The sequence below is a fragment of the Oryctolagus cuniculus genome, chromosome 5, assembly GCF_051225735.1.
Source record: "Oryctolagus cuniculus isolate XC-2025 breed Fujian yellow rabbit chromosome 5, ASM5122573v1, whole genome shotgun sequence".
NCBI lineage: Eukaryota > Metazoa > Chordata > Mammalia > Lagomorpha > Leporidae > Oryctolagus > Oryctolagus cuniculus.
This window is the reverse complement of record NC_142871.1, coordinates 138,017,105-138,031,031: the sequence shown is the minus strand read 5'-3', so window position 1 is coordinate 138,031,031 and position 13,927 is coordinate 138,017,105. Positions and strand designations below refer to the sequence as shown.

The 13,927-nt window shown below is 47.4% G+C and overlaps 1 protein-coding gene across 3 annotated transcripts in view; it reads left to right on the top strand.

Moving 5' to 3' along the window:
* LOC100343357 (butyrophilin-like protein 1) overlaps positions 1 to 13,927 on the top strand; it is a 363,518-nt gene that overhangs the window by 87,522 nt on the left and 262,069 nt on the right. The gene's annotated exons all lie outside the window — the stretch shown is intronic.

Below are 13,927 nucleotides of genomic sequence, written 5' to 3'. Positions count from 1 at the left end.
GGCCAGGGTCTGCCCAGCCCTGCCCAGAGGTCAGCGGCAGAGCCCTCGTGGCCTGGGACCCCTGCCCAACCCTGCTCAGAATGGGCATCCACGTCCACGCCTGAGGGTCCAGGGCAGGTGAGGAGGTCTCCCTCCCCTGCAACCACTGAGATACACTAGGGGCCTCAAAATATCTTGGAAAACAAAATCAAAAGATCAGATTATGGGGCCAGAGCTGTGGCATAACAGGTAAAGCTGGCATCCCATAAGGGTGCCCGTTTGAGTCCCGGCTGCTCTACTTCCGACCCTGCTCTCTGCTATGGCCTGGGAAAGCAGTAGAAGATAACCCGAGTCCTTGGGCTCTTATACAACGTGGGAGACCTGGTATAAGCTCTTGGCTCCTGGCTTCTGATTGCATCTCCAGGCATTTTGTCTATCTGGGGAGTGAATCAGTGGATGGAAGACTGAATATCTATCTATCTATCTATCTATCTATCTATCTATCTATCTTTGCAACTATTTATCTATGTATCTATCTATCTCTATCTCTCTGCCTCTGCCTCTCTCTAACTCTGCCTTTCAAGTAAACAAATCTTTTTTTAAAAAAGGTCAGCTTACTTTGGTGCAAACATGTTATAATCTAATTTATTTTTTTTAACTTTTACTTAATGAATATAAATTTCCAAAGTACGGCCCATGGATTACAATGGCTTCCCCCCCATATCGTCTCTCCCACCCGTATCCCTCCCCTTTCCCACTCCCTGTCCCCTTCCATTCACATGAGGATTATTTTCGATTCTCTTTATATACAGAAGATCAGTTTAGCATATATTAAGTAAAGATTTCAACAGTTTGCTCCCACACAGAAACATAAAGTGAAAAATAATAGATGATTTTTTAAATGATGATGAAATCAGATCAGACCTATTGTCATGTTTAATCCCAGTGAGAGCCAAGTTGGGAATTGATAATTTCTTCTTTTTTTTTTTTTTACAGAAGATCAGTTTAGTATACATTAAGTAAAGATTTCAACAGTTTGCACCCCCATAGAAACACAAAGCGAAATATACTGTTTGAGTACTCGTTATAGCATTAAGTCTCAATGTACAGCACATTAAGGACAGAGATCCTACATGAGGAGTAAGTGCACAGTGACTCCTGTTGTTGACTTTACCAATTGACACTCCTGTTTATAGCATCAGTAATCTCGCTATGCACCAGACATGAGTTTCCAAGGCTATGGAAGCCTTTTGAGTTCTCCGACTCTTATCTTGTTTAGACAAGGTCATATTCAAAGTGGAGGTTCTCTCCTCCCTTCAGAGAAAGGTACCTCCTTCTTTGAAGACCTGTTCTTTCCACTGGGATCTCACTCACAGAGATCTTTCATTTAGGGTTTTTTTTTTTTTTTTTTTCCAGAGTGTCTTGGCTTTCCATGCCTGAAATACTCTCATGGGCTTTTCAGCCAGATCCGAATGCCTTTACGGCTGATTCTGAGGCCAGAGTGCTGTTTAGGACATCCGCCATTCTATGAGTCTGCTGAGTATCTCGCTTCCCATGTTGGATCACTCTCCCCTTTATTTATTCTATCGGTTAGTATTAGCAGGTACTAGACTTGTTTATGTGCTCCCTTTGACTCTTAGTCCTTTCATTATGATCAATTGTGAACTGAAATTGATCACTTGGACTAGTGAGATGGCATTGGTACATGCCACCTTGATGGGATTAAATTGGAATCCCCTGGTATGTTTCTAACTCTACCATTTGGGGCAAGTCAGCTTGAGCATGTCCCAAATTGTACATCTTTTCCCTCTCTTATTCCTACTCTTATGTTTAACAGGAATTACATTTCAGTTAAATTTCAACACTTAAGAATAACTGTGTATTAATTACAGAGTTAAACCAGTCATATTAAGTAGAACAGACAAAAAAACTACTAAGAGGGATAATGTATTAAGTTGTTCATTAACAGTCAGGGCTATGCTGATCAAGTCACCATTTCTCATAGTGTCGATTTCACTTCAACAGGTTTCCTTTTTGGTGTTCAGTCAGTTGTCACCGATCAGGGAGAACATATGGTATTTGTCCCTTTGGGACTGGCTTATTTCACTCAGCATGATGTGTTCCAGATTCCTCCATTTTGTTGCAAATGACTGGATTTCGTTGTTTCTTACTGCGGTATAGTATTCTAAAGAGTACATATCCCATAATTTCTTTATCCAGTCTACCATTGATGGGCATTTAGGTTGGTTCCAGGTCTTAGCTATTGTGAATTGAGCTGCAATAAACATTAGGGTGCAGACTGCTTTTTTGTTTGCCGATTTAAATTCCTTTGGGTAAATTCCAAGGAGTGGGATGGCTGGGTCGAACGGTAGGGTTATTTTCAGGTTTCTGAGGGATCTCCAGACTGACTTCCATAGTGGCTTGACCAGTTTGCATTCCCACCAACAGTGGGTTAGTGTCCCTTTTTCCCCACATCCTCGCCAGCCTCTGTTGTTGGTAGATTTCTGTATGTGAGCCATTCTAACCGGGGTGAGGTGAAACCTCATTGTGGTTTTGATTTGCATTTGCCTGATTGCTAATGATTTTTAGATTTATTTATTTGAGAGGCAGAGCTACAGACAGAGAGAAGGAGAGACAAAGAGAGAGGTTTTCATCTGCTGGTTCACTCCCTAAGTGGCTGAAATGGCTGGAGCTGGGCCAATTTGAAGCCAGGAGCCAAGAGCTTCCTTCAAGTTTCCCACATGGGTGCAGGGGCCCAAGATCTTGGGCCATCTTCCACTGCTTTCCCAGGCCATAAGCAGAGAGTTAGATTGGAAGTCGAACAGCCAGGACTCATCGGCACTCACATGGGAGGCCAGCATCACAGGTAGAGGTTTAATCTCTACACCCAGCCCCGTCCCATCAAATTTATAACATGCACTCTCCACAGAGTTTTTGCAGTCTTCCTGTAAAGGATTTTTTAAATGAGGTCAAATGGACAAGGGTATTCATACAGAAAATTTAATAAATTTTATCAGAGTAATAAATAAGGAAAAATAAAAACAAATTTGAAACAAAGTACAAAGACCGACGGCACAAACAAGGAAACAGCATAAAGGAAGGAAGTAACCATGCCAGCTCCCATATGGGCACCGGTTTGAGTCCCAGCTGCTCCACTTCCCACCCAGCTCTCTGCTATGGCCTGGGATAGCAGTAGAAGATGACCCAAGTCCTTGGGCCTCTGTTCCCACGTGGGAGACCCGGAAGAAGCTCCTGGCTTCCAACAGCTCAGCTCTGGCCAATGAGGCCATCTGGGGAGTGAACCAGTGGATGGAAGACCTCTCTCTCTGTCTCTAACTCTCTCTGTTTGTAACTACCTCTCAATAAATAAATAAAATGTTAAAAAAAAAAAAAAAAAAGGAAGGAGTCCAGAAGTCCAGAGAGGAAGCAGGCAGGGTTATGAAGAAAAAAGCCCCCATGTATCCGGGGCGGGGCCGAGCGGACCCATCCGCCCAGAGGGTCTCAGCGCTTTCCCGGGCTCGGCAGTGGCCGGGCCCCGAGCGCCAGCGCCAGTGCTGCCCAGATGGGGGCCGTCAGCAACCTGGGAGGAATTCTCTGACCCTCCACCTCTGGTTCCATGTGTATCAGGTCCTGCCTGGGCCAAGGGTGCAGCAGGCAAATCCTGGCAGAGGGATTGGAGGAAGCAGTGATGGGAAAGACCACAGTTTTGTCCTCAAGAGAACACAGGAGAAGCCTGGGGCGGCAGAGGCTGCAGAGGCGCTGTCCAGTCCTGAGAGGCGAGTCTGCGAGTGCGGGGATGGACGCCTGCCCTCTGCTGTCCCCTGAAGGACGCCGGCCCTCTCTCCCAGTCTCCTCTCTGCAGGCAGAGCTGTGGGCTTCAGCCCTGCGCCCAGGGCCCGGCTCTCCCACGGCCCCCACCACACACTCGGCCCCGCTCTCTCTCCCGCGTTTCCTCTGAGCAGCACACACGGAGTCTCCGTGCCCGTCCTCCTGCGTTACTGTGAGGCACTCTGCTGTCCTCCTGTCGCAGCTGAGACCCGGGGTCCCGAGGTGAGGAACCCACCAGGGTCAGCCCTGCGGGCGCCAGCTCCGCCCAGAGTTCCGCCTGCTCCCAGTGGGGCCACCACGTGGGGGGCAGCAGCCCTAGCGGTGTCCAGGGATCTGGGGGCAGAGGGGAGGCCAAGGACCTGGGGGGGCTCTTCCAGAAGTCCCTGGAAATGCGTTTAGGAAAAGTACAGGGATGTCACCATGCTTTGACCCAAAATAAACATCGTTTTTCATTCTCCTTCTCCGTGAGCTCCTCATTATTTAAAGGAGTGCGTGTTCCAAACAGTGCGGAGATCCTGGCTCCAAACCCCTGCTCCAGAACTCTGCACAGCAGCAGGCCCCAGAGGAAGCAGGGCCAACCCAGAGGCAGCGCCAGCGGCACCGGGTTTCCCAGCCCTCTGCTGCCCCCTTGTGGCCAGCACTGGCAGACAGCAGCACTTCCCAGCAGGAAGGCTGACAATGCAGTCCAGAAACCTTAGAAAGGGGGACTGGAATCATGGAACCCAGACCCAAAAGGCCACCTCATGCAGTACTGCAAATGCATGCAGTGAAAGAGCAGCAGGAGGAGCAGCCGTGAGAGAAGTGGCGCGAAGAGCTGGCCCCATGGCCGGCTGAAGAGAGGTGATGTCGGGAAGGGTCAGACAGGTTGTCCTGGGGGCCAGAGTGCTCCTCCTTGATCCAGGATGGTCACACAGGTCGCCTTTGCGTAACATGGTCCCGCCGAACTATGGAGAGCTGCTAACTTCAAACTGCTATGGACTGGGTTCATGGAGCTGGAAGCCAAGGCCGCTTTGTACAGAGCGCACAGTGCAACCTGGGCTCAGCGGGATTCACTCCTGCTTCTCTGGTGTGCGTCATGGGGCCGGGTGCTCTCTCTCCTGCTCTTGGCCTCCTTCTGCACTTGTAGTAAAAAGGCTTCTGCACACTGAGCTGACAGGGCCTCTGTGCAGATTATGTCACATAATCCACAAAACCATTCACAGGCTGCCGTGTCAGATCTTGCATTCATTTCACAGCAAAACCACCTCCCTAGAGCTGAGTCATCAGCACCTCTGTCGATCCAGGGAAGTGGGAGGGTGGAAGGTGGTCAGTGCGCATGTGATGGGGCAGCTGCACAGGTCAGGGTTCTGAGCTCCTGTGGAGCCTGGAGGCAGAGGCCTCCCCTTCCTGCTGACTGCACTGCAGAGAACGGCCTCTGGCCCCCAGAGAAGCTCCAGAGCTGCAGGAGACGCACCTGTGCAGCTGTGAGCTCTCTGAGTAAATCTCTGGGAAGGAGGTTGGGCCCCCTCCTTGGCATCAGCAGAACAGATCCTGAAATTTCCCTGCAGGCAGCCCTGAGCTTTCTCAGGAAGGCACTGCAGGGGGCCTGAGGTCAGCCAGGGACAGGCCTCCTGCTGCCAGGGGACCCTGGAGCCTGGCTGTCACTGGTGGAGGGGTCTGCCATGGTCACCTCCTGGGAGAGCAGCATCCACAGGGCAGTCTCAGGACCACTGTCCCAGAGCCCCAGGACCCCAATCTGCCCCTCCAGCAGCCCCAGGCAGACACTGACACAGAGTGGTCACCCAGTGAGGAGTCCCCCAAGTCAGCCAGGAACCAAAACCCTGGACAAACTTCTGCTATCAGGGTGTTCATCTGTGGGAAGTAGGTCAAAGAGAGAGAGGGAAAGGCAGAAATGTAGAGAAGTTGGGGCCCAGGAAGGGCTACAAGGCTGACTAGCCAAACCCCAGGAAGCTTCCCTGCAGTGGGAAAGAGGTCCTCTAGGAAGCGTGGCCGGGTCCACAGTCGTCCTCCTGTGACAGAAAGGACAAAGCCCGGTCCTCACGAGGGCTGCGCTTCTTTGTCAGTCACTGGGTGCCCGGTGCTGATCAGGGTCTGATGCAGTGCTCACCACATCCTCCACATTAGACTCCTCTCCTCACAGAGGAGGGGCTGAGTGAGGCTGGGAAGCTGCTCTGATCAACGTCACACAGCAGGAGAGTAGTGGTGAAGGCAGGACTTGAAGCTGTGGTTTTCCTGTGTAGTTTGCTTCTCCACCAAAAGCTCCCACCATGCCTCTTGTTGCAAAATATAATTTTTCTCTGAGGCTGGCTTTGTGATGCAGCAGGTAAGGTATCATCTTGGAATGCCAGCAACCCATTTGGGTACCAGTTTGAGCCCCAACTGAATAGTTGGATACAGAGTGGGAGAAAGGATTCTTGAAGACGGCACTGGAGACAGGAGACTGAACCTCAGCCAGGAAGATGAGTTACTTGGACAGGAGAACAGGAAGGGACCAAAACACCTCACAAGTCACCTGCTGTCAAAGAAGGAGGAAGAATACAAGTACAGAAGCCTTGTACATGTTCAGACTTCAGAAAAACTCAACATCACTTTATTTAAAAGAAAAAAGGAGCATTCACCATGATTGGTTGGATAACCCACAGCTCGGAAGCCCCAAACTCAAGCTGGCTTGAGTCCTGGCTGCTCTGCTTCTGATCCAGCGTCCTGCTAATGCATTCTAGGAGGCAGCAGATGAGGACTCCAATGCTGGGACCCTGCTACCCCTGTGGGGACCTGAATGGAGTTCCTGGATCCTGGCTCCTGGCTTCAGCCTGGCCCAGCACTGGCCATCTGGCTGTCCCAAGAGTGAATTGGTGGATAGAAGAGCTCTCTCTCTCTCTCTCTCTCTTTTCCTCCCTCTCTCTCTCTCTCTGTGTCTCTCTCTCACCTCTCACCTCTCACTCTCTTATTCTGCCTTACAAATATATGAAAATGAATCACTACTTTCTTTTCAAAGGAAAAAATAAAATCTATCACTTTGAAAGAAGCCTGTGATATCATTCTCTCCCCTGAATTCATCCTCAAGGAGTCCCCTTGCAAATCTCAGGTCAGTTTCTGCAGTGGGCAGAGCCTCCCAGCTCCCTCAGTGCTGGCCAAGCGCCGTTCTGCCCAGTCTCCCCAGTGCCCTGCACTCTGCACAGTTCCTCCCTCACACCCATTCCCTCAGGTTCTCCCTCTGTCCTTCTCTCCACACAATCCCCCCTGTTCCTACTCAGCCTCTTAGTCCTGGTTTCATCATCACTGTTAGTAAAATGGCACAGTCTTATCTGTGGCCAGATCTATGCCTCCTAGGCTCTAGCTCTCCTCCTCCGCCATTTCTGAAAACCAGGTGACCCCATGACCCCACCACAGGTGTCAGCTCCACCCTACCCTCATGGGATTCGCTGCTCCTACTTTCCTGCCCACCCCCAGCAAAGTTTCAAGAGGACCTTTCCTGAACACATGTCTCTCTCCTCTCCTCTCCTCTCCTCTCCTCTCCTCTCCTCTCCTCTCCTCTCCTCTCCTCTCCTCTCCTCTCCTCTCCTCTCCTCTCCTCCCTCCCCTCCCCTCCCCTCCCCTCCCCTCCTCTCCTCTCCTCTCCTCTCCCCTCCCCTCCCCTCCCCTCCCCTCCCCTCCCCTCCCCTCCCCTCCCCTCCCCTCTCTCCATTCCTTCTTTGCCCCTTCCCTCCAGTCTGTCTGGTTTCCTCCCCCAAAACCCTTTCCTTAACTCTGGTGTTTGGTGTGTTTAGTGGCAGCCTTACAATCACGGTCCCTACATCTTCTCTATGTGGTTTAAATGTAAGAAAATATTGTACAATTTTCATAAGGTCATAAATATGGCTCTAGGCAAAGATAGAAATCAAAGTATTTATTTCATTATCTAATCAGTGATGAAACTATACAATTGTAGAGCTACTTCAGGGAGTGTTTGGAAGAATAGACTGTTTATTGTCCAACAGGAAGGGCATTTGAAAATAAATATATTGTGGTCATTGTTGTGGCCCAGTGGATAAAACCTCCTCCTACAACACTAGCATCTCATAAGGGCTCCAGTTCAAGTCTAGACTGCTCCACTTTTTTTAATAGAAAACTTTTATTTAATAAATATAAATTTCAAAAGTACAGCTTTTGGATTATAGAGGTTCTTCCCCCCATAACCACCCCCCACCCACAACCATCCCACCTTCTACTCCCTCTCCCATCCCATTCTTCATTAAGATTCATTTTTAATTATCTTTATATACAGAAGATCAATTTAGTATATACTAAGTAAATATTTCAACAGATTGCACACACACAGACACTTAAACTATAAAGTATGTTTGAAGATTAGTTTTGCCTCTAATTCTCACAGTACGACACATTAAGGACAGAGGTCCTAAATGGGGAGCAAGTGCACAGTGACTCCTGTTGTTGATTTAACAATTGACACTCTTATTTATGACGTCAGTAATCACCTGAGGCTCTTGTCATGAACTGACAAAGCTATGGAAGCCTCTTGAGTTCACCAACTCTGACCTTATTTAGTCAAGGCCATAGTCAAAGTGGAAGTTGTCTCCTCCCTTCAGAGAAAGGTACCTCCTTCTTTGATGGCCCCTTCTTTCCATCAGGACCTCACTCACAGAGATCTTCCATTTAGGTCATTTTTTGCCATGGTGTCTTCGCTTTCCATGCCTGATAAACTCTCATGGGCTTTTTAACAAGATCTGAATGCCTTAAGGGCTGATTCTGAGGCCAGATTGCTGTTTAGAGCATTTATCATTCTGTGAGTCTGCTGTGTGTCCCGCTTCCCATGTTGGATCATTCTCTCCTTTTAATTCTATCAATTATTATTAGAAGATGCTGGTATTATTTATGTGATCCCTTGATAATTAATACTATCTTTATGATCAGTTATGAAGTTAAACTGATCACTCTAACTAGTAAGATGGCATTGGTACCTGCCAACTTAATGGGACTTGGAGTCCCATGGCAAGTTTTTAGCTTTTCCCTTGGGGTCAGTCCAAGAGAGTGTGTGCCGAATTGTACATCTCCTCCCTCTCTTATTCTCACTCTTATTTTTTTAAGATTTATTTATTTATTTGAAAGTGAGAGTTACACAGAAAGAGGAGAGGCTGAGAGAGGATGGCTTCCATCCGATGGTTCAATCCCCAATTGGCCACAACAGCCGGAGCTGCTGCAATCCGAAGCCAAGAGCTTCCTCTGGGTCTCCCATGTGGGTGCAGGGGCCCAAGGACTTGGTCCATCTTCTACTGCTTTCCCAGGCCATAGCAGATAGTTGGATCAGAAGTGGAGCAGCCAGGTCTTGAACTGGCACCCATATGGGATGCCAGTGCTTCAGGTCAGGGTGTTAACCCACTGCACCACAGCACTGGCCCCTCTCACTCTTATTTTTATTTGGCAGGTAGAGTTACAGACAGTGAGAGAGACAGAGAGAAAGGTCTTCCTTTTGTTGGTTCACTCCCCAAATGGCCACAAAGGTTGGAGCTGCGCTGATCCGAAACCAGGAGCCAGGAGCCAGGAGCCTCCTCCTGCAGGTGTAGGGGCCCAAGCACTTGGGTCATCCTCCTCTGCCTTCCCAGACCACAGCAGAAAGCTAGACTGGAAGAGGGGCAACTGGGACTAGAACCAGTGCCCATATGGGATGCCAGCGCCACAGGTGGAGGGTTAACCTAGTGCGCCATGGCGCTGGCCCCAGGGATCAATTTTCAATAGGATTTAAATACCTGAGAAAAATTCTGTGTTAAGAGTTCATCCAATGGTATTGAGTAGAAAAAAATAAAAAAATAAAATAATAAACTGTTCCTTGACATTCAAGACATGAGCTGTTCAACTCATTGCTTCTCATACTGTCAATTTCACTTCTACGGGTTTTCTTTTAGGTGCTCTGTTAGTTGTCACAGATCAGGGAGAACATATGGTATTTGTCCCTTTGATGTTTTCCAGATTTCCTCCATTTTGTTGCAAATGACTGGATTTCTTTTTACCACTGTGTAGTATTCCGTAGAGTACATATCCCATAATTTCTTTTTCCAGTCTTCTGTTGACAGGCATTTCGGTTGATTCCATGTCTTAGCTATTGTAAACTGAGCTGCAATAAACACAGAGGTAAATTCCCAGGAGTGGGATGGCTGGGTCGTGTGGTAGGGCTATATTCAGATTTCTGAGAAATCTCCAAACTGTCCTCCATAGTGGTTTTACCAGTTTTCATTCCCACCAACAATGGATTAGGGTACCTTTTCCCCCCACATCCTCACCAGTATTTGTTGATTTCTGTATGAAAGTCTTTTTAACTGGGGTGAGGTGAAACCTCTTTGTGGTTTTGATTTGCACTTCCCTGATGGCTTGTGATCCTGAACAGTTTTGCATGTGTCTGTTGGCCATTTGGATTCTTCTTTTGAAAAATGTATGTTTAAGTCCTTGGCCCAACTCTTCACTGGGTTCTCTGTCTTATTGTTTTGAAGTTTCTTGGTTTATTTGTAGATTCTAGTTATTAATCCTTTATAAGTTGCATAGTTTGCAAATAATTTCTCCCACTCTGCCAGTTGCCTCTTCACTTTCCTATTTCTTTTGCAGTACAGAGACTTCTTGATTTGAAATGATCCCATTTCTTAATTTTGGCTTTGACTGCTTTGACTGCTTTGGTGTTTTCCAAGAACTATTTTCCTGTGCCAAAGTTTTGCAGGGTTTCCCCAAAGTTCTCTAATAATTTGATGGTGTTGGGTCATATATTTAGATCTGTAATCCATGTTGAGTGGATTTTTGTATAAGGTGTAAGGTAGGGGTCTTGCTTCATACTTCTGCACGTGGAAATCCAGTTTTTTCAGCACCATTTGTTGAATAGACTGTCCTTGCTTCAGGGATTGCTTTTTAGCTCCTTGATCAAATATAAGTTGGTTGTAGATGTTTGGATTGATTTCTGGTGATTCTATTCTGTTCCATTGGTCTATCTATCTATTTTTGTGCCAGTACCAGGCTGTTTTGATTATAACTTCCTTGTCGTATATCTTGAAATCTGGTATTGTGGTGCCTCCAGCTATGTTTTTGTTATATAAGATTGCTTTAGCTATTTGCGGTCTCCTGTGCCTCCATATGAATTTCAGCAACATTTTTCTTGGTCTGAGATCTGTGGTGGTTTGATTGGTATCACACCGAATCTATAAATTGCTTTTGGAAGAATTGACATTTTGATGATATGATTCTTTCAATTCATGAACATGGAAGATTTTTCCATTTTTTTGTATCTTCCTCTATTTCTTTCTTTCATGTTTTGTAGTTCTCATTGTAGAGAACTTTGACATCCTTGGTTAAGTTTATTCCAAGATATTTGATTTTTTTGTAGTTGTTATTCTTTTTTTTTTTTTTTTTGACAGGCAGAGTGGACAGTGAGAGAGTGAGACTGAGAGAAAGGTCTTCTTTTCTGTTGGTTCACCCCCCAGTGGCCACTGCAGCCGGCACACTGCGGCCAGCACACCACATTGATCCAAAGCCAGGAGCCAGGTGCTTTTCCTGGTCTCCCATGCAGGTGCAGGACCCAAGGACTTGGGCCATCCTCCACTGCACTCCCGGGCCACAGCGGAGAGCTGGACTGGAAGAGGAGCAACCTGGACAGAATCTGGTGCCCTGACCGGGTCTAGAACCCTGGGGTGCCGGCCCCGCAGGTGGAGGATTAGCCTATTGAGCGCTGGCCATAGTTGTTATTCTTGTTACTTGGATTGTTGTGTTTGTTGTTCAGCATTTTTGGAGATACTCGTTGGTTTCTTCTTCTTTTTTTTTTTCCATTGTATCAGCTTTTATGGTTGTACTGTGACTCTGTAGATAAGTGGACTGTCTGCTTTCAGTGAATCTCTAGAGGCTTCTAGTAAGTGTGGCCAGAGAGCTCTGTTCAGTTCTTCAGGTTTAAGGGTGAGCCTAAGGTGACACACCCAAGTTTGGCAAGGGAAATCTTCTCTCTCTTTTTTTTTAACCCGAAGGGAAATAATTTTGCTCAGATGAACTCTTCTCCTTGATGGAATCCAATGCCCGAGTGCTAGCCCCAGTGGGTATAATATTTGTCTGCTCTGTCCCAAGGACCACACACAGGATCTGTGCAGTCCTCCGTGTAAGTTCAGATTCCCCAGCAATGTCTCTCACCAGGTAACCAGGACTGCCCGAGCTTGTGGCGTCTCCCACTGAGACTACTCAAAGTCTCAGCCACACTGTGAGTTCTCCCACACACCCTCAATTTGTTTTTCTTTTTTTCACAGTCCTGGTTCAGAAGCTTCACACAGTCACAAGGTCCTACCCTCCTTGTTATTTCTCCCCACCAGAGTCAGGTTTCTCTGCTCAACTGATGGCTGGGCTCAGATAGGAGCTGGTGAGCTGTTACATACGTATGTCCAAAACGGTGCTTGCTCTATCGGATTGTAGGCCTTTGTAAGGTGATCCGAGAGAGAGAAACGTATCTGTACAGTCCTATTTTTTTTCTATCTCTTCTCTAGTTAGGCTGGTGCACTTTCCCCCATGGAGCTTCAAGCCTCATTCCCTCTAGGCTCTTCTCACCATGTTTTCACCAGTGTCTCAGGATACAGCAGTCTCGTCTCACCTCACTTTCCAGCCCTGGTGCATAGGCTCTCGGCTGCTGGAGTCCCAAGCTGTGGGTGCCCACGTCCTCCATGTAGGTCCACCGTGTTCCTCTAATTTTGGAAGAGTTTCCTCTGCCATTTTTTTCCTAACTCTTCCCTGAGACTACACTATCTTCACTTTTTTTACTATCTTCTCCTTCCCTATTCTGCAATCTTGGAACCGCCTTGACTGCTCCAATTTTGATCCAGCTCCCTTCCTATGTGCCTGGGAAATAATCTGAGGATGGCCAAAGTGCTCGGTCTACAGGAGTCATGTGGGAGACCCAGACGAAGCTCCTACTCCTGACTTCAGCATGGCCTAGCCTGGTCACCGGGGACATTTGGGAAGTGAACTAATGGATGGAAGATCTCTCTCTCTCTCCCTCTCTCTTTCTTTCCCCTCTTCTATGCACCTGTGACTTTCAAATAAAACAAACAAATCTTTTTTAAAAATAAGTACACTGAGTAAGAGGGTAAAGTGGCAAATATCTTATGGGGCAACAAAACTATAGGCTATGGGATACTGAGAAAAGCTCCTGGTACTTTTGTTTATTTATTTGACAGACAGAGTTAGACAGTGAGAGAGAGAAATAGAAAGAAAGGTCTTTCCGTTGGTTCACCCTGCAAATGGCCACCATGGCTGGAGCTACACCAATCCAAAACCAGGAGCCAGGTTTCCCCCCCCAGTCTCCCCTGCGGGTGCAGGGCCCAAGCACTTGGGCCATCCTCCACTGCCTTCCCGGGCCACAGCAGAGCGCTGGACAGAAGAGGAGCAACTGGGACTAGAACCCAGTGTCCATATAGGATGCCGGTGCCACAGGCAGAGGATTAACCTAGTAAGACATGGCGCTGGCCCCACCTGGTACTTTTAATCAATATACCCCCAAAATGTACACCGAGATGCTTATAAATCTAAGTGCTACAAAAGTGATGGCTTTAATCACTGCTTCTGAAGCTATTAGTCAGCTGATGCACTTAGCTAAAGTGATCACTCATGGGGCACAATCTGTGGAGTAGGGGGTAAAGACGCCGCCTGCAGTGCCGGCATCACATATGGCAGCCAATTCAAGTCCTGGATGCTCTACTTCCAACCCAGTTCTCTGCTATAGCCTTGGAAAGCAGTGGAAAATGGCCCAAGTCCTTGAAACTCTGCACCCGCATGAGAGACCCAGAAGAAGTCCTGGCTCCTGGTTTCAGAATGGCGCAGCTCTGGGCATATAACCATGCTGGGGGTGAACCAGCAGATGGAAGATTTCTCTCTAATTACCTATGCCTCAAGCTCTGCAACATAAATAAATAAATTTTTAAAAAGAAGAGAGAGCTCACTCCTGTTTTGGGTAAATAATATCACATCATCTGCAATGCCTTCCTTTTCTGTCTCTTTCAAAGAAAGTGTTCTCATAGATAACCCAAAAGTAACACAGTGTCATGAAGATACATGCAAAATGGAATGGAGATAAATGGGACAGCTAATATATAAATATGTTGAGAAAACTTAA